Genomic DNA, 21,446 nt, shown 5'->3' with positions numbered 1-21,446 from the left:
CGCATTTCTGCTAAATTGGACCAATCATGAGGTTGGGCAGACCTGGGAGGATTGTTGGTTCGTTATTATTGCCAAATTATGTTACTTTTATTATTGGTGTTAATGTTATCAGTATTAATTGTTATATACTTTGTTACAATGTTATCGTTGTGTCTCTTGTTCATTTGGAAAGCCATGCCATGGAAGGACCTATTCAGCTTCTCTCTACACACCTGAGGATGGTGTCTGTCAAAAACATTGAAAGCCTAACGAACTGAGGAGGTCACAACGATCATTCGGTTGTATCACATTCCACATCAGAACGCTCAAGCATAAGTACACAAAGAACATGGCGCACGCACACGCACACACACACACACACGTGGATATATCGCGACCTGGCAGGAATCCGTTGCACCTCTGCAAGCCGCATGTGTAGATAACAACCAACGTCGCACGCATTGACACACACGGACACACACAAACAGGCCCATTCGGTTCAGAGTAACTCAGCTCCAGCGAGGTGGAAACGAGCAGCTGTGCAGGTCCCCGTGCACAACCGCACCTTCAAACAGTTAAAACGTACACGCAAATCTTCCCACTCGTTCAAAGCTCACCTGTTGAAGTAGTACCAGGTAACCGAGGTTGAAGTGCAGTATGAAACAGCGAAGCGAAGCAACGAGAAAGAAACACGTGCTCGCCATCTTGAAGCAATGTTTCAAATGCGATAAGGAACTGTTGTTCTGTGACGTCACACAGTCGTGCAGTCACGCCCATTGGTGACCTCACAATGAAGGGTTCTGTTGGCTGTTGGTTTTAATAGTCGCATTGAAATGGAATTTCATTTCGACTAAGTTTCGTTAGCTCGTCGATGATGAGCGGTCGTCATTTCTTTGCGTATATTTGCCATCACAATTACTGTGTTATCGTGTTATTCCGTCATTTTTAAAATATTCTCAGCATGGTGACCAGGCATTTCCGAGCCGGTCTAACCCTCTGGCCGATGTAACGAATGTCTTCAGGACCGTCTATATATTATGTACGCATTTCTGCTAAATTGGACCAATCATGAGGTTGGGCAGGCCTGGGAGGATTGTTGGTTCGTTATTATTGCCAAATGATGTTACTCTTATTATTGGTGTAAATGTTATTTGTATTAATTGTTATATACTTTGTTACAATGTTATCGTTGTGTCTCTTGTTCATTTGGAAAGCCACGCCATGGAAGGACCTATTCAGCTGCTCTCTACACACCTAAGGATGGTGTCTGTCAAAAACATTGAAAGACTAACGAACTGAGGAGGTCACAACGATCATTCGGTTGTATCACATTCCACATCAGAACGCTCAAGCATAAGTACACAAAGAACATGGCGCACGCACGCAAACACACAAACACACACACACACACACACACACACACACACACACACGTGGATATATCGCGACCTGGCAGGAATCCGTTGCACCTCTGCAAGCCGCATGTGTAGATAACAACCAACGTCGCACACATTGACACACACGGACACACACAAACAGGCCCATTCGGTTCAGAGTAACTCAGCTCCAGGGAGGTGGAAACGAGCAGCTGTGCAGGTCCCCGTGCACAACCGCACCTTCAAACCAGTTAAAACGTACACGCAAATCTTCCCACTCGTTCAAAGCTCACATGTTGAAGTAGTACCAGGTAACCGAGGTTGAAGTGCAGTATGAAACAGCGAAGCGAAGCAACGAGAAAGAAACACGTGCTCGCCATCTTGAAGCAATGTTTCAAATGCGATGAGGAACTGTCGTTCTGTGACGTCACACAGTTGTGCAGTCACGCCCATTGGTGACCTCACAATGAAGGGTTCTGTTGGCTGTCGGTTCTAATAGTCGCATTGAAATGGAATTTCATTTCGACTAAGTTTCGTTAGCTCGTCGATGATGAGCGGTCGTCATTTCTTTGCGTATATTTGCCATCACAATTACTGTGTTATCGTGTTATTCCGTCATTTTAAAAATATTCTCAGCATGGTGAACAGGCATTTCCGAGCCGGTCTACCCCTCTGGCCGATGTAACGAATGTCTTCAGGACCGTCTATATATTATGTACGCATTTCTGCTAAATTGGACCAATCATGAGGTTGGGCAGACCTGGGAGGATTGTTGGTTCGTTATTATTGCCAAATTATGTTACTTTTATTATTGGTGTTAATGTTATCAGTATTAATTGTTATATACTTTGTTACAATGTTATCGTTGTGTCTCTTGTTCATTTGGAAAGCCATGCCATGGAAGGACCTATTCAGCTTCTCTCTACACACCTGAGGATGGTGTCTGTCAAAAACATTGAAAGCCTAACGAACTGAGGAGGTCACAACGATCATTCGGTTGTATCACATTCCACATCAGAACGCTCAAGCATAAGTACACAAAGAACATGGCGCACGCACGCAAACACACAAACACACACACACACACACACACACACGTGGATATATCGCGACCTGGCAGGAATCCGTTGCACCTCTGCAAGCCGCATGTGTAGATAACAACCAACGTCGCACACATTGACACACACGGACACACACAAACAGGCCCATTCGGTTCAGAGTAACTCAGCTCCAGCGAGGTGGAAACGAGCATCTGTGCAGGTCCCCGTGCACAACCGCACCTTCAAACCAGTTAAAACGTACACGCAAATCTTCCCACTCGTTCAAAGCTCACGTGTTGAAGTAGTACCAGGTAACCGTGGTTGAAGTGCAGTATGAAACAGCGAAGCGAAGCAACGAGAAAGAAACACGTGCTCGCCATCTTGAAGCAATGTTTCAAATGCGATAAGGACCTGTCGTTCTGTGACGTCACACAGTCGTGCAGTCACGCCCATTGGTGACCTCTCAATGAAGGATTCTGTTGGCTGTCGGTTCTAATAGTCGAATTGAAATGGAATTTCATTTCGACTAACTTTCGTTAGCTCGTCGATGATGAGCGGTCGTCATTTCTTTGCGTATATTTGCCATCACAATTACTGTGTTATCGTGTTATTCCGTCATGTTTTTAAATATTCTCAGCATGGTGACCAGGCATTTCCGAGGCGGTCTAACCCTCTGGCCGATGTAACGAATGTCTTCAGGACCGTCTATATATTATGTACGCATTTCTGCTAAATTGGACCAATCATGAGGTTGGGCAGACCTGGGAGGATTGTTGGTTCGTTATTATTGCCAAATGATGTTACTTTTATTATTGGTGTTAATGTTATTAGTATTAATTGTTATATACTTTGTTGCAATGTTATCGTTGTGTCTCTTGTTCATTTGGAAAGCCATGCCATGGAAGGACCTATTCAGCTTCTCTCTACACACCTGAGGATGGTGTCTGTCAAAAACATTGAAAGCCTAACGAACTGTGGAGGTCACAACGATCATTCGATTGTATCACATTCCACATCAGAACGCTCAAGCATAAGTACACAAAGAACATGGCGCACGCACGCACACGCACACACACACACACGTGGATATATCGCGACCTGGCAGGAATCCGTTGCACCTCTGCAAGCCGCATGTGTAGATAACAACCAACGTCGCACACATTGACACACACGGACACACACAAACAGGCCCATTCGGTTCAGAGTAACTCAGCTCCAGCGAGGTGGAAACGAGCAGCTGTGCAGGTCCCCGTGCACAACCGCACCTTCAAACCAGTTAAAACGTTTACGCAAATCTTCCCACTCGTTCAAAGCTCACGTGTTGAAGTAGTACCAGGTAACCGAGGTTGAAGTGCAGTATGAAACAGCGAAGCGAAGCAACGAGAAAGAAACACGTGCTCGCCATCTTGAAGCAATGTTTCAAATGCGATAAGGAACTGTCGTTCTGTGACGTCACACAGTCGTGCAGTCACGCCCATTGGTGACCTCACAATGAAGGATTCTGTTGGCTGTCGGTTCTAATAGTCGCATTGAAATGGAATTTCATTTCGACTAAGTTTCGTTAGCTCGTCGATGATGAGCGGTCGTCATTTCTTTGCGTATATTTGCCATCACAATTACTGTGTTATTGTGTTATTCCGTCATTTTAAAAATATTCTCAGCATGGTGACCAGGCATTTCCGAGCCGGTCTAACCCTCTGGCCGATGTAACGAATGTCTTCAGGACCGTCTATATATTATGTACGCATTTCTGCTAAATTGGACCAATCATGAGGTTGGGCAGGCCTGGGAGATTGTTGGTTCGTTATTATTGCCAAATGATGCTACTCTTATAATTGGTGTTAATGTTATTTGTATTAATTGTTATATACTTTGTTACAATGTTATCGTTGTGTCTCTTGTTCATTTGTAAAGCCACGCCATGGAAGGACCTATTCAGCTTCTCTCTACACACCTAAGGATGGTGTCTGTCAAAAACATTGAAAGCCTAACGAACTGAGGAGGTCACAACGATCATTCGGTTGTATCACATTCCACATCAGAACGCTCAAGCATAAGTACACAAAGAACATGGCGCACGCACGCAAACACACAAACACACACACACACACACACACACACACACACACACACACGTGGATATATCGCGACCTGGCAGGAATCCGTTGCACCTCTGCAAGCCGCATGTGTAGATAACAACCAACGTCGCACACATTGACACACACGGACACACACAAACAGGCCCATTCGGTTCAGAGTAACTCAGCTCCAGGGAGGTGGAAACGAGCAGCTGTGCAGGTCCCCGTGCACAACCGCACCTTCAAACCAGTTAAAACGTACACGCAAATCTTCCCACTCGTTCAAAGCTCACATGTTGAAGTAGTACCAGGTAACCGAGGTTGAAGTGCAGTATGAAACAGCGAAGCGAAGCAACGAGAAAGAAACACGTGCTCGCCATCTTGAAGCAATGTTTCAAATGCGATGAGGAACTGTCGTTCTGTGACGTCACACAGTTGTGCAGTCACGCCCATTGGTGACCTCACAATGAAGGGTTCTGTTGGCTGTCGGTTCTAATAGTCGCATTGAAATGGAATTTCATTTCGACTAAGTTTCGTTAGCTCGTCGATGATGAGCGGTCGTCATTTCTTTGCGTATATTTGCCATCACAATTACTGTGTTATCGTGTTATTCCGTCATTTTAAAAATATTCTCAGGATGGTGAACAGGCATTTCCGAGCCGGTCTACTCCTCTGGCCGATGTAACGAATGTCTTCAGGACCGTCTATATATTATGTACGCATTTCTGCTAAATTGGACCAATCATGTGGTTGGGCAGACCTGGGAGGATTGTTGGTTCGTTATTATTGCCAAATTATGTTACTTTTATTATTGGTGTTAATGTTATCAGTATTAATTGTTATATACTTTGTTACAATGTTATCGTTGTGTCTCTTGTTCATTTGGAAAGCCATGCCATGGAAGGACCTATTCAGCTTCTCTCTACACACCTGAGGATGGTGTCTGTCAAAAACATTGAAAGCCTAACGAACTGAGGAGGTCACAACGATCATTCGGTTGTATCACATTCCACATCAGAACGCTCAAGCATAAGTACACAAAGAACATGGCACACGCACACGCACACACACACACACACGTGGATATATCGCGACCTGGCAGGAATCCGTTGCACCTCTGCAAGCCGCATGTGTAGATAACAACCAACGTCGCACACATTGACACACACGGACACACACAAACAGGCCCATTCGGTTCAGAGTAACTCAGCTCCAGCGAGGTGGAAACGAGCAGCTGTGCAGGTCCCCGTGCACAACCGCACCTTCAAACAGTTAAAACGTACACGCAAATCTTCCCACTCGTTCAAAGCTCACGTGTTGAAGTAGTACCAGGTAACCGACGTTGAAGTGCAGTATGAAACTGCGAAGCGAAGCAACGAGAAAGAAACACGTGCTCGCCATCTTGAAGCAATGTTTCAAATGCGATAAGGAACTGTTGTTCTGTGATGTCACACAGTCGTGCAGTCACGCCCATTGGTGACCTCACAATGAAGGGTTCTGTTGGCTGTCGGTTCTAATAGTCGCATTGAAATGGAATTTCATTTCGACTAAGTTTCGTTAGCTCGTCGATGATGAGCGGTCGTCATTTCTTTGCGTATATTTGCCATCACAATTACTGTGTTATCGTGTTATTCCGTCATTTTAAAAATATTCTCAGCATGGTGACCAGGCGTTTCCGAGCCGGTCTAACCCTCTGGCCGATGTAACGAATGTCTTCAGGACCGTCTATATATTATGTACGCATTTCTGCTAAATTGGACCAATCATGAGGTTGGGCAGGCCTGGGAGGATTGTTGGTTCGTTATTATTGCCAAATGATGTTACTCTTATTATTGGTGTTAATGTTATTTGTATTAATTGTTATATACTTTGTTACAATGTTATCGTTGTGTCTCTTGTTCATTTGGAAAGCCATGCCATGGAAGGACCTATTCAGCTTCTCTCTACACACCTGAGGATGGTGTCTGTCAAAAACATTGAAAGCCTAACGAACTGAGGAGGTCACAACGATCATTCGGTTGTATCACATTCCACATCAGAACGCTCAAGCATAAGCACACAAAGAACATGGCGCACGCACACACACACACACACACACACACACACGCACACACATGGATATATCGCGACCTTGCAGGAATCCGTTGCACCTCTGCAAGCCGCATGTGTAGATAACAACCAACGTCACACACATTGACACACACGGACACACACAAACAGGCCCATTCGGTTCAGAGTAACTCAGCTCCAGCGAGGTGGAAACGAGCAGCTGTGCAGGTCCCCGTGCACAACCGCACTTTCAAACCAGTTAAAACGTACACGCAAATCTTCCCACTCGTTCAAAGCTCACCTGTTGAAGTAGTACCAGGTAACCGAGGTTGAAGTGCAGTATGAAACAGCGAAGCGAAGCAACGAGAAAGAAACACGTGCTCGCCATCTTGAAGCAATGTTTCAAATGCGATAAGGAACTGTTGTTCTGTGACGTCACACAGTCGTGCAGTCACGCCCATTGGTGACCTCACAATGAAGGGTTCTGTTGGCTGTCGGTTCTAATAGTCGCATTGAAATGGAATTTCATTTCGACTAAGTTTCGTTAGCTCGTCGATGATGAGCGGTCGTCATTTTACCGCATTGTACTCCACTTGCTGCATCATCCGGAAATGCCGCAATTCGAGCAAGGAGTCGAATGTCAAAGCTCTGCACACTTGCCTTACACAGCTCATGGTGACATCAGTGCAATTTGTAACTTGTGCTCTCATCTTGGGAATGAAAAATATACTAAAACATCCGGCGGACGGATTGTTCCTGGATCTTTTTGCCATTGTCACACCAGGTACTGTAAATCCCTTGATATTTGGATTTCGGACTAAGGAAATTCGTGTGGTGGTCATGAAGGCACTTCAATTGATGTGGATTAAATTCTCCACCATCATCACACATCCATTGTCCTGGAATTATTTCTTTAAACAATGAGTAAGTAATCCGTTGCATTGTCAATTTCCTTTGACCAGCTGAAAGTAAAGGTTTTATCAACTTTTTTCTGAAGTTATGAAAAAAAACTTGATTAAAAAAAAAAAACTTGATTTTATGAAGAAAAAAAAAGATTTTCAGGAGTCATATTGAAGTTAAAGGGTTGAAACCACAATTATGCCAGAGTTGCCAGACTGATGAACCAGGCCAGGGAAGAATGTTTGTGATGTTCAATGTGTTTACACAATGTGTATGTATATTGATATTATATATTTACATTATTGATAATTTCTATAAATAGTGATTGTTATGAGTGAGAAAGTGACACGAAGAGTGTTCAACATGTTTTTGAAGGGAAGAAGAGGTTAAGGTGCATACATATTCTTAGCTATATGACATCGACATATAAAATAAAATAGCAGTGATAATTCATTTTAAAGCTTCAATGAAAAGCAAGCTTTCAATTGTTGAAAAATTTGATAAATTATTTTTTTAATGAAGAAAAACTTGGGTTTTTTTTGTTTTTTTTTCCAGGCAGAAAACTTTTCAACCTTTCTTCTTACATTCCTGAAATTGCAACATTATGAAAGACCAGGATTGCTTGGACGAAAAGATAAAGAATAAACTCTCATTCTTCACCATCCGTATTACTGCAAGTACTTTATTTTAGTTGTATCGAGGTTAAAGGGATGAAACCACGATGATGCTGTTAAACTGCTGAACCAGGCCAGGGAAGAATGTTGTTCGTGTGGAAGATGAGAGTGATGTGTGGTCGTTTGAGTGATGTGTGGTGGTTTGAGTGATTGTGTGTGAGGTGTTCGTGTGGGAGATGAGAGTGATGTGTGATGATTTGAGTGATGTGTCGTGATTTGAGTGATTGTGTGAGAGGCGTTCGTGTGGGAGATGAGAGTGATATGTGATGATTTGAGTGAAGTGTGGTGATTTGAGTGAACTGTGGTGATTTGAATGATTGTGTGTGAGGTGTTCGTGTGGAAGATGAGAGGGAGTGGGTAGGTCCATGGGGACCAGGTCGGCACTCTGACAGTGACCACGCTGATCCGGCGAATCCAACAGCAGGGAAGAATTGAGAAGATTTGTCCCGGTCTTGTGTTGGGACATGTAACCACCGCAAAGAGGAATCCCCATTAGTTTCTGTGCAGAGTGTCGTAAATCCAGGACACTGCTTGAATCAAGTTGTTTATTTGAGACGATACCAATCTCTGACAGAACAGACCGCCATCATGACTTGCAGCAACCACCCACCAAAGCCACGCCCCCTGACGTCACTATGCAGTACGTAATGCCAATCACAATATCTCCTCTTTCATTGAAATTATTATGTTTGTATGGAACAAAACAATACTAAACTAAATCAAAATAATAAACACAATTAGATGCAACTTAAGCCACACATAGATGGGATCTGGGGTTACTGTTGTAACTCTTAACCAAAATATAATTACTGCTCAGTATGATTAGCTAAAACACAGAATCAATCCAATGTCTGCCATTTCAATCAACGGGTTGTTTATGCACCAACATTACATGAGCTGATTTCTGATGGCCGTTATATTCACCATCACAATATCTCAATGGTTTGCGGATCACACGGCCTGATCTGGTCGAGTACGGAGAGTTGGCTGGCCTTGTTGGCACGGCCTTGTTGTATCGGCCTTGTTGGCTCGGCCTTGTTGTCTCCGCCTTGTTGGCTCAGCCTTGTTGTCTCGGCACTCTTGTCACCCTTGGAGCTGGAGCAGCCGTTGGTTTCCATTGCTGAAGCGTCATTGTTGAAATGTACGCGTTGAGCAGTTGGTAGACTTTGATGTGTTGGTTGGGTCGGTTTGTCCTTCCAATTGGCACCACAATCGGGTGGATGAAGTTCACGCAAGTGTGCCATGGTTCTTCGAAGACGCGTCCCGTCAGGCGTCTGTACTATATACGAGCGGGGTTCGTTACAGTGAACCACATCTTACCAGGGTCTTACCATAAGTACCCTTACCAGGGTACCATTGGTGCGTGTCCTTGTTCAGAATCCGAACCTGATGTCCAATAGCCAATTCAGGTAATTCCGATCCAGCACGTTCTGTTGTATTGCTTCGCCATCCGGTCTCCACGTTCCTTTAATCCCTCCTGAATTTCCTGATGCCGTTGTTGTGCAGGAACCAACAGATGGCTTTGTAGGTTGGTGCATAAAGGCCGGGTGGTCAATTTTGTACACATATCAGGTACAGATTACCCACATATATTGAGGTCCATTGTCCGATATGATCTCCAGAGGTGGGTCGAACATACTAAAACATTCAGATGTGACCTTGGCTACTGCACTGCTCGTCGTGTATTCCATTCTCTTCGCAACTGCGTACTTGGTGTAATAAACCGTCACCAAGAGGTAGGTCTGCCTGTGTAGCTCACACATATAACTGGCTACCTTTGTCCATGGTACCGCTGGTATCTAATGAGCTATCATGGCCTCACGTCTTTGTTCCGGTTGGTTCTTTTGACATGCCTTGCATGTTCTGACAACTCTATCAATGTCCAGATATATGCTTGGCCAGTAAACACATTCGCGTGCTGGACGTTTAGTCTTTTCGATCCCCATGTGCGCCTCGTGCAGCTGGTCGAGGATATCATTACCAGTATGTAGCGCCTCTGGAATTAGTACCAGTCAACCTTTGAATAGAACCCCGTCACAAATACCAATTTAATCACGGTATGGCCAGTACGGACGAAGGTCCACAGGGAGCTCTGTAATCAGAGTTTGCCAACCTCGATGAACAATCTGCTGCAATGCTCGAAAGGTTCTATCCGCCTTTCCACACTCTCTGGCATGGTCCTGTTTCCTCGGCCTGAAATCAATGAGGTCAAAGCGATGGTGATCATTGACATTATCAAGTTCGACACCATCTACACGTGTGTCCAACTGCAGTTCCTGATTGTTCTCTGGGTTCGGTAGCCTCGACAGTGTGTCTGATAGCATCATCTCACAGCTGGCCTTACACTCCAGATCAAAATCGTAGCTTTCAATTTTCACAAGAAGGCTCTGGAGCCGTGGAGGGGCACTTGTAAGTGGCTTGCTGATGATCATGACCAGTGGTTTGTGGTCTGTGTATACCTTGAAGCGTTTCCCAATCAGGTAAGTATGGAACTTGTGCATGCAAGCAACAAGGGCCAGAATTTCTTGTCCATTCCCTTCTGTAATGCATCTACTTCCAAAACTGTCTCCTTGTCATGATGATCGTATGTTAGACAGGCGTCTGCGTCAACACTCCGTTTCAGTTGCTCAAATGCAAACTGATTGTCTTCCTGCCACAGGAATGGCACTCCATTTTCAGTAAATCTCAATGGGGTGCCACCATATCCGCAAAGTGTGGAATATGTGGTGACAGATAGTTCATCAGTCCAATGAATCGGCTGAAGTCTTCCTTATTCTGCAGTGATGGCATCTTCTGGAAGTCGCAGATCTTCCCAGGAACAGGTGAGATTCCATGTTTGCTGTAGTTCGAGCTGAAGAAGTTGATATGGTCGGTCTTGATACATTTCAAAGAGTTGAAAACCGGACCCTCTCTTTGTGCTACTTTCATCAGGTTCAGAAGATTGCGATCATGCTCCTCTCCGGTTCGTCCTGATATCGCCACATCATCGGAAATATCAATACAGCCTGGTGCTTGCTCGAGTATGTGGTCCATGGCTTGCTGGAACAGATACTGGCTGACGCATAACCCAAAAGGCAATCTCTTGAAGCACCAGTGCCCAAAGGGTGTGTGGAATGTGGTCAAACCTGGCTTTCCTCATCGAGATGCACAGCCCAATAGCCGGCCCGGGCATCTAGTTTCGAGAATATTGTAGCGACAGCAAATTCTGCGTTCAGCTCGTCCACTGTTGGTATTTTATGCGGACACCTCTTGAGCCAAGAGTTCAGGCGTTTCGGATCGAGACATACTCTTAAGCTCTGGTCTTTCTTTACACTATAACAGATGGAAGAGCACCAATCCGAATGCTAGTCCACTTTCCTGATGATACCCTGTTTTTCCATTTTCATCAGTTCCTCCTTTAGCTTCCCTTTGATGTGAACACTACACTTCCTTGGTACGTCAATCGATGCCTTTGCATCAGGCTTTAGATTAAGCCTTACATTTCCTTTAAAATTCCCAATGCAGTCAAACCTGTCCGGGAACAGCCTCTTCAAATCATCCACGGAATCCAGCCGGTAGTCCAAGTACTGCACTTCAACCACTTAGAAGCTGCACTTGAATCAATCTGAGTCTTTATTTCGACACAAGAGCTTGATGATTCTGTGGTACTTGATCTCACTGCCATTGTAAGCAGTGAACCTGGTTCCACCAAGCAGAGTCCGTTTTGATATGCATTCTGCAACTGGACCTGACGGCATCAGCCCACGGGTCCTAAAATCCTGTTCTTCCGCTCTTTCACTCCCTCTCTCTGTTCTCTTCACCCTCTCTTTTGCTCAAGGTCATCTTCCATCTGCTTGGAAATCTGCCAACATCACCGCTTTGCACAAAAAAGGTGCAAAAACAGATCCCAGCAACTACAGACCAATCAGCCTTCTCCCAATTATCAGCAAAGTCATGGAATCCATCATTGCTTCAGATATGAAATCTTTCCTCTTCTCCAATGGCTTGATCTCTGATCATCAAATTGGTTTCAGACCTGGACACTCTACTCTGGACATGCTGCTTCTGCTTTCTCAACAATGGATGGAGGTCCTCAATGCCAAACAGGAAATTAGAGCAGTCTCCCTTGACATATCACGTGCCTTCGATACGGTCTGGCACCCCGCTCTGCTCACCAAACTCTCCTCTTTTGGTATCCATGGAAATCTCCACGCATGGCTGGCGGACTTCCTCTCTAGTCGTAGTCAACGTGTGGCCCTTGTGGAAGTATAACTCAGTGTAACTTATTGATAGGCACTGGTAACTCATTGATTGTCTGGCAACGAAGCAGATAGACGATGTCGTAAATGAATGCCAAGAATGTGCACGAACATGGTAATCTCTTGAGACACCTGGTCACAGCCCCAGGCTGGAGCACCCCCCTATTGTTTGGTAAATGGAACTCGCAGCAGGAGGGGAGCTAGCTGGTGCCAGGAAGACGACCAGTAACGTCAGCGAAGAAGAGATTACGATTTCAGCGGACAGAGGATTAACTGAAGTGTACCGATAAAAACCAGGACAGACTTTGATTCGACAGCACTCATCCTCAGAAGCCCTGCCCGACGGAATGAAAGCGTACCATGTGAACAGCGCTGAGAGAGGACCGGCCAACGGAGAAGAACCATCGACTTGAATTCATCTAGTTATTATAGTTCCATATTATATTGAAACAAGTGACATTAATTATAATAAATCCTTACTTTGTAAAACTGTCTCAGTCATTGGAGTCTCATGAGTCTTCTCAACATTCTCCTACACCCTGAATGGGTTTCTCTCATCTCCTCTTCCTGTTCAGGCTGGAGTTCCACAAGGCAGTGTTCTGGGCCCTGTGCTTTTTCTGGTCCTTATCAATGATCTCTCTGACTCTCTTGAAAATCCTCTCTATCTCTTTGTTGATGACTCCACTCTCTGCCGCTCCATTCCTCATCCCTCAGATCGGCAGTCTGCAGCCTCCTCACTCTCTGCAGACCTGGACAAAATCACAGACTGGGCAAACAAGTGGAACATGTCTTTCAATCCTGACAAATCTCACACTCTTACGATGTCTCTCCGAAAAGACCGACTGGACAACCCTCCCATCCACTTTCTGAATAATCCTCTCCAAGAAGTTCTGTCACTCAAGCTTTTGGGTCTCACTATCTGCCATGATCTTTCCTGGGAAAACCACATTTCAAATCTGGCTTCCAAAGCCAGTCGCCGACTGGGCATCCTCCGTCGTGCGAAGTCTTTCCTTGGCACACCTGAGCTCCTCACCACATACAAGGCTTTCATCCACAGCTCAATGGAATACTGCTCTCCCCTCTGGGCTGGTGCTCCTGCCTCACACCTAGCTCGTCTTCACGCTGTTGAAACCAAAGCATTCAGAATCATTGGAATCTCCCGCGATGAAGCTAACTCCAAGGGCCTCTCACTCACTCACCACAGGCAGGTTGGTGGTCTTTCCGTCTTCTACCGACTCCTCTCTGGCCTTGCCCCCCCAGCTCTCTCTGGGCTCTGTCCCGCAAATATTCCTACAGGTCGCACAAGATCTGCCTGCAACCCTCTTATGGTCAAACTGCCAAAATCAAGACTCTCTGCTCACCTTCACTCCTTCATTCCTCTTTTCTCCCACCTTTGGAACAAACTCCCTCACTCTCTTCAATCCCACTCCACCCTCCAGGTCTTTAAAACAGCTGTTCACCACCATCTCTTATCTTCCCCCATCCAAAACCTTGATCTTTTCTACCCCCGCTAATTTCACCCCAATTCCACTTTTTTGAAATACCAACTTCTGTCCTGGAAGTCCTTGGTGTCCTTGCGTTTTATACCTATCCTGCCTTCCCCCAGGCCCTCTCCCTCCAAAAACATCTCCCGATGTCCCTGCTCTCAAATGTTGTGTTTGTGTGCTTCATCCCCTTCTCTCCCCATCTTGTTGACCACTCCCATTTTTATATACTTTGTTTGCTTGTTTGTTTGATTTGTTTGTTTGATAAATGTTAGCTCTTTCACGAGCCTCGACTCTGTACACAAAAAAAAAAAAAAAAAAAACCCTGACATGGGGGGTTACGAACAGCGAGGTACGAGCTTTCTCCACTCGCTCCCCGCGCCCCTCATGTTGCATTGCCTCGTGTTGACGTGTACCCTTGCGCCCTTTCCTCTGCTGACTCTCTGCTTTGTCTTTCCTCCCCACCCATGGACCCATATTTTTGTGGAGGGGAGTGTGCAGGAACCCTGAGCTGTGCGGCTGCACTTTGCTCCACCTGTGCAGCTGCACTCTGCTACCTGTTGCTGCACCAGTACACCTAATGGACCACACGTTCTGTGGCCTGGTACCTTTGCTGGAGCAGACAATTGCTGCAAACACTATTTTGCCCTGCGGACCACCGATTCTAAGTGGCGCAAAAGTCACGCAGATGGACCATGAGATTGGCCCTGCAATAAAAAAAAACGGACACGGATTGTGCACTTTTTATTATTCAGGTGTGCCAGGAAGGAAGATCTCAAGTTTAATTATGGCACACCGAAGACGAAGCAGGAAGACGCAAGATGCAGCAGCCCAGCAGCAGCCAAACAGCAAATGTGCCATTTATTATTGACATATGACTGTGCATTTTTTATTTTGGTGCATGATTGTGCATTTTGGTGCATGATTGTGCATTTTGGTGCATTTATTATGGTGTACTGGTGCAGTGCAGTGCATATTGTGTTTCTTTCTCTCCTCAAAATTTCTTCCCACAAAAAGAACAGGTCCTGGGTTGTAGAACTGTAAATAATTAGATTAGTCTTGTAAATAACATGCTCCCCACCGGCTTCATGTATAGTTTGAGAATTCTTTCCGTAATTCGTTAGCCATGGGTGTGAGTCCGATAGTTAGTACACAACGCCATAGGTGGGACATATCCAGTGTTATAAAACTGTCACACACAGGGTGTTAGATTAAATGTAGAGGGCAACCACACCTAAGTGTCACATGGAAGTTAAAAAGTAGTCCTGACCCTTGCTAAAATACGGTCGAGCTCACTTGTGTGGGTTCGGCTCGGGGACGAGCCTGGCGAAGGAGGGGGGCAGTGTTGAGGTTTTGAGAATTGTACATATAACATCATTAAAGGTTAAAGGTTTGCCCCCCATAGTTAGTCCACAAGCAACACGTAGGCCCATTAGAATTAGTTATGTCATAGTCTGTTCTGTGTAAGAGTAGGCCATTTCCCTAGTGACATCTGCGCTGTGTAAAGAAATAAGCTTAGGTCCTTTTCATTTTGCGGCCGCCCTTCAATTCTATCTATGGGCAAACTCGATCCTGTGCCCCATTTGGCATCCCTCAAGTTTGTTATGCTTTGGCCGCCAGCAGCGTTAGCTGCCCGTTGCTCACTCAAACGAGTCGGGTAACCACGAGGTTGGCCTGAAAAGAGGGAGGAGCGGAGGTCGGGGTGTGGCCACGACAAGCAGCACGTCAGAGGCGGTGACGGTAAGAGCAACAGCCAACCAGGGCTTGGAGGGCGTGGCATGATAGGGCGTGGCAAGAAACGTCTGGTGAGTTCCAGAGGGTTCCAAGGGCGTGGCAATAAAACCCTTGGCGCGAGGACCCCACCTCAGTTGAGTTACGAGTTGAGAGATGAGAAGGGAGAGGTGCTTACGAAGAACTGTATGAGGACCGAGCGAACTGGCTGATACGAGAGAACTGATCCGGAGCACTCGTGTGAGAACTGCATTAAGAAGATAGGCGTGCACACGCCAGTTTTGAGCCTTGATTGAGAAGCGCATTGCTCGCGTTTATTGAACTATTACGAATGATTCGCTTATTACGTACGTGGCTGAGCCGCGAGTGTAACCGCCAAAGCCAGCCCTACCGATTCACTCTTTAATAATCCCGTGCACACCAACGACACGTGGAGAGCTCCTGGCCACTGCCGTCTGTTCATCTGCTTCGTGGTGCGAGTTGGGGACCGGAGGAAGAGCTGCCTGGATGCCATCCCGGGACCATCGACCTCTTCGTCTGCAACCCCATGTGAGTGTGTCTGAGTGTGACGGGCCCGTTTGTCCAGGGATAAGTTAAGACTGTTTAAGGCTGCACTGTGTATTCTTCTTCTTCTTATTGTACAAAGTGCAAATAAATCGTGTTATTCCTTTCTTCCAATTCGATCGTTTCCGTCATTTCCTCCTTTGGGTAAGCGTGGCACGATTACGAACCGCTTGGAACGGGTTTAGTCATTGCTAACGGCTCGGGTCACGGGTCGCTACCGCTCGGTGTTTCCACCAACACCCGTGATTCGGGCGGGCTTATTTCCTCGTTTCTGGGCGGCGTTAGTACTTAGGTAATAGTGAATTCCTAGTCCTAAAACCCTACCTAACGCTGTCTGGAAAGGACATCATCGGTCCCGGGTCCCGTCGTCTAGACAAAGACAAGGGGACTAATCCCCCTTGGTAAGGGGAAAAGGCCGGCGCTGAGATCCACAACAATATATATATATATATATATATATATATATATATATATATATATATATATATATATATATATATATATACACACACACACACACACACATCAGGTTAACTATTTATCCTCTTATGGTAATTGCAATTTAACTTTCCTGTGGTTTACATACATTTTTTCCACTGACGTAATTAGTCTTACGAGGTCAAATGTCACTAGAAGGTCACACATTCTAGTCGAGGATTGTGTTTGTGCCGAGTGAATTATGTCATCAAAGATCTTTTGATCAAGGTCACATTGATTAACAAGAAACACGTACCTCAGCGGTCAGCACCAGCTGGTCAGGTGGTTTGAGAGAGCTTTCTTCTTCTTCTGCTTCGTGTTCTTCTTCTTTTTCTTCTTCTTCTCCCTCTTCTTCTTCTTCTTGTCCTTCTTCTTCTGTAACATTTACAGCCTACACAAGCACAAGCAACATCTACATGAACCCACTTACTCAACTTGAAATAGAGCTTTCATGCAAATTGTAGAGTAGCAGTATTCATGTGACGAACGAAGCATGGTTTACAAGGCTAAAATTAATCCTGGAGAGGTAGCCACTCCATCACAGGTGTGCAGAGACTTTTCGGTGAGTAGTCTTGGGAATGCAACCTTGGCCCGTGAGAGCAATGCGATGAGACGGCACCGAATCCACAACCGAGCCACTGCTGTGGTATTCCCTCATTAAAAGCATGATACGACGTTACAGTGTCCACTCACAAACCTTCACTACTCTTCCATACAATCATTGGGAATGCCAGGATTTTAAAAGAGCTTGGAATAATTTACTATTCATCATCGGCATAAAGTTTAGCTCTGATACGAGCCTCGATCTTGTTTTCAAAAAAAAGGAAAAAAAAAAACATTGGAATTCGCGGATATCGCGGAATGTATCTTTGGTATAGTCGCAATTGGCTGAGGTATACAAACACACACACACACACACGTTAGTTACCCTTTTATCGGAATATGACAATTCATGCAACGTACGAAACACCGGGACCATGTATTTTTCTGTGCAAAAACTATTCTCAACAGCCAACACTCTATCTCTAAACAGGATAATGGGCTGAATTTACGAAAGGCGTTTAAGAGTTAGACGCGTGAAGAATCGCTATTGGTGCGACGATCAAGATCACCTTTCAAAGTTAATCGCCTATCACTGAAGAGTGTTTATCTAATGTGTGACCAAAACCAAATCACAAGCATTTAGATTTTTACAAAGAAACTTTTACACGTCAGTGAGGGCATGTATAAGAGTGTGTTTAAGGTTTTCAAGCAAAAATGGTCTTGTTAAAACTGCAGTTGTACTCATATACTTCCTGGCAGTTTATGTTGACTTTACAAAAACGATAATGGTTAGAAGTGGCAAAACGTCACCACATCTGCATACATAATAAATATATAGCCACTAATTAATTTTACAACGTGTATACAACCCAAACATAAAACATGATGGATGTTTCAATAACCATCATCGATCCATTCAATCCAGATTACCCAGAGAGGCATACATGTGGGAACCATAGTTCGGATACAGAGATTTTACACATTCACAGATTGTCTTTTCCGTGATAAATGGTTGAAGGCATGGATAGATGGATGAGTGGAAGGGGGGATGGATGAGTGGAAGGGGGGATAGATAATCTAGGAGTGATGGATTTTTACGGCGTAGCCCAGAGGGTAAAGCCGTCAAGAACAGTGTTTGTCCGTCTGTGTATGTCCCCCCCCAAACGTATACCAATCAGAGCTGAGGATCTGGTCACATGACAAGGTGATGTGATTACGTCTGATGTCATTACGGCGGTACGGCGGCTGACTCTCCACACACCACCATTTTGATATATATTCCGAACATATTATCGAACCTATCATATACAGTGCATATCAAAAAAAATGTAATCCGAATTCAAGGGGTTAATATGCAAAGGTTATTTATTTTGACAATTTACATGTGGTTTACTAATTAAGAGGAGACCCTCAGCTTTCAATTGATGCCTTCCATGCATCATTGCTGTCACACATGACCGAGTGCATGTTCATTGAAAATGACAAGTTCAAATCGCATTTTTACAAGTTTGGCTAATCGATGCAAGTTAGGATAATTGGTGCAAAATGAACGTCAGATGTGAACTTTTCTCAGGAATGATTGGCCTTTATGCACCCACACCTTCAACATGTCCACCTCCCCTTTCAACACAAAGCTCACAGCGGCAGAGCATACCCTGAGCTGATCGACTCACCATAGCCGGGTCATTGCGCAAAGCATCCACTTCATGTCGAATATGGCCCTGCAATTCATCAAGATCACGGGGAGGAGTTACGAACACCTTGTTGATAGGGCGATGACTCGGTCTCCAAAGAGTTCCCTCATTCGATCTCGGACAGCAATAAGACGATCTGCTGGGGCGCCGTCTTGGGCCCACCAGAGATATCTGAAGACACCACGAACCTGTCGCTCAAAGTTCTCCTCCAGCTGTGGTAAAACTTCATCATTGATCATCTGCAGATACCTGTTATTATTGACATTCCTTTGAAAGAAAAATGGTCCAATCACCTGACCACTTCCACAAAGTCCCAACCAAACATTCCACTTTTGTCGATTCATGTTGGTGTCAAAATTAAATTCCGGGGGTTGTCCTGTCGGTGCATATTCAAGAACATTATGGGTATTGACCTTGCCGTCCATGGCGAAAGCAGCTTCGTCGCCGATAACGAGATACCGCAGGAAATTGACATCTGCTTCGCATCGTGCTATCAACCATCTGGCAAGCACCAGCCTCCTGGCAAAATCCCCTGGCATAGGTTGATGCCGGATGTGAATCCGATGTGGATGTTGGTGGAGGTCCAGTCTTGTGATTCGGTTGAATGTTGCCGAAGGCAATCCTGTCCCATTTGGTCTTGCGCTGGTATCCCGAGGATGCTCCAAAACCTGCTGCCTTACTGCTGCAATGTTCATTTCCAATCGCCCAGTGTGCCTCCTACCAGAATTCCCCTTGTTGCGGTTGAGGCTAGTGCCATGCTCTTGGTATTTTCTAACATTCGCCCAGATGGTTTTGGCTGCTGGAGGCTCCCGTTCTGGGAAACGTTCCCTGAACACATCACGAGTTCGCTGCAAACATCCAGTTTGGTGAAAGGTTGTAACCACAAAGGTCCGCTGTTCAGTCATAAGTTGAACCATCTTTTCAATGACCCAGACTGTCTCTAAACCCATACACTGTAGGCCCATCTTAAATACCCATCTTAAACAAAGAATGATGCAACAGAGGATTACCAGACCAGCTTAACAATTTTACATAATCAACTTGGCAGTCGACAAGTAATGCGTCCATTTCAAACTGTCTTGCGATTCAAACCGATTAGCCAAACTTGTAAAAATGCGATTTGAACTTGTCATTTTCAATGAACATGTACTCGGTCATGTGTGACAGCAATGATGCATGAAAGGCATCACTGGAAAGCTGAGGATCTCCTCATAATTGGTAAACCACATGTAAATTGTCAAACTAAATAACCTTTGCATATTAACCCCTTGAATTCGGATTACCTTTTTTTTGATACGCACTGTATATCACAATCGCCATGCTCTACCATTACGTTTTTAATTTTGTGTGAAACACAAACAAACCGATTGTTAAAATGATCATCAAATAACGAAAGCATCTGCGTTACGTCTCTTCCAACAAAACAGTACGTACCCAACCCTTGGGGTATAGTCTAGATTACAGTAGATCTTCCCTCAGTTCTGTAAGTAAAACTTACCTCACGGATGTCTGGATTCCTCCAAATTTCTTTGTTTAATGTTATAAACAGCATTAGCGACTGTTTAAAAAGCTAATCATATGTGTTTGTGGTTTATAATATTTTACAAGCCCGGCTACGCCGCTGTTAGACTTTTGATCTTGTTTTTGTACACTAAATCGAGGCTAATGTAAGGGCTAACACATTGAACCTTTAAAAAAGGGAGCTGGAGGTAAGAGGGGGAGAGAGAAGCACAACAACAGTAGATAATAGGCACATCAGGAGATGTGTGGAAGAGAGAGGAGGGAAGGGAGAGCGGAATGGATGAAGGAGGGATTTTATCTTCTACCGACGGTAGAGAGCAGGGACATCAGGAGATCTGTGGAAAAGAGAGGGCTGTGTTGGGGTACACGGGATAAACAAGATGGACACTACACAGACTTTCAGGAAAGAAAACAGGGAATTTGAAGGATTATTAGGTTTGAGGTGGATTAAGGGGGGGGGGGGGGTAAAAAACATTATGGTTTTGGATGATAGGGGAAGATATGAGATGGTGGTGAAGAGCTGTTTTGAAGACCTGGATGGAGGAGCGGGATTGAAGAGAGTGAGGGAGTTTGTTCCAGAGGCGAGAGAAAAGAGGATTGAAAGATAGAAGGTGAGCAGAGAGTCTTGATTTTGGCAGTCTCACCAGAAGAGGGATGCTGGCAGATCTTGTGTGACCTGAAGGGATATTTGGGGGAGAGAGCACAGACGCAGCAGGGGGAGCAAGGCCTGAGATTCGGAGATGATAAAAAGAACGCCAACCTGCCTGCGATGAGTGAATGAAAAGCCTTCAGAATCAGCTTCATCGTGGGAGATTCCAATGATTCTGAAAGCTTTGTATTATACAGCGTGAAGCCGAGCTAGGTGTGAGGCAGGAGCACCAGCCCAGAGGGGAGAGCAGTATTCCATGAAGCTGTGGATGAAAGTTTTTGAAGTGGTGAGGAGCTCGGGTGTGCCAAGGAAGGACTACGCACGACGGAGGATGCCCAGTCGGCGACTGACTTTGGAGGCCAGCTTGGAAATGTGGTTTTCCCAGGAAAGATCATGGCAGATAGTGAGACCCAAAAGCTTGAGCAACAGAACTGGATGAGATTCTACAC

Source organism: Myxine glutinosa, unplaced genomic scaffold (assembly GCF_964187855.1).
Source record: "Myxine glutinosa unplaced genomic scaffold, kmMyxGlut1.1 SCAFFOLD_129, whole genome shotgun sequence".
NCBI lineage: Eukaryota > Metazoa > Chordata > Myxini > Myxiniformes > Myxinidae > Myxine > Myxine glutinosa.
Note: the sequence above shows the minus strand (reverse complement) of the source record.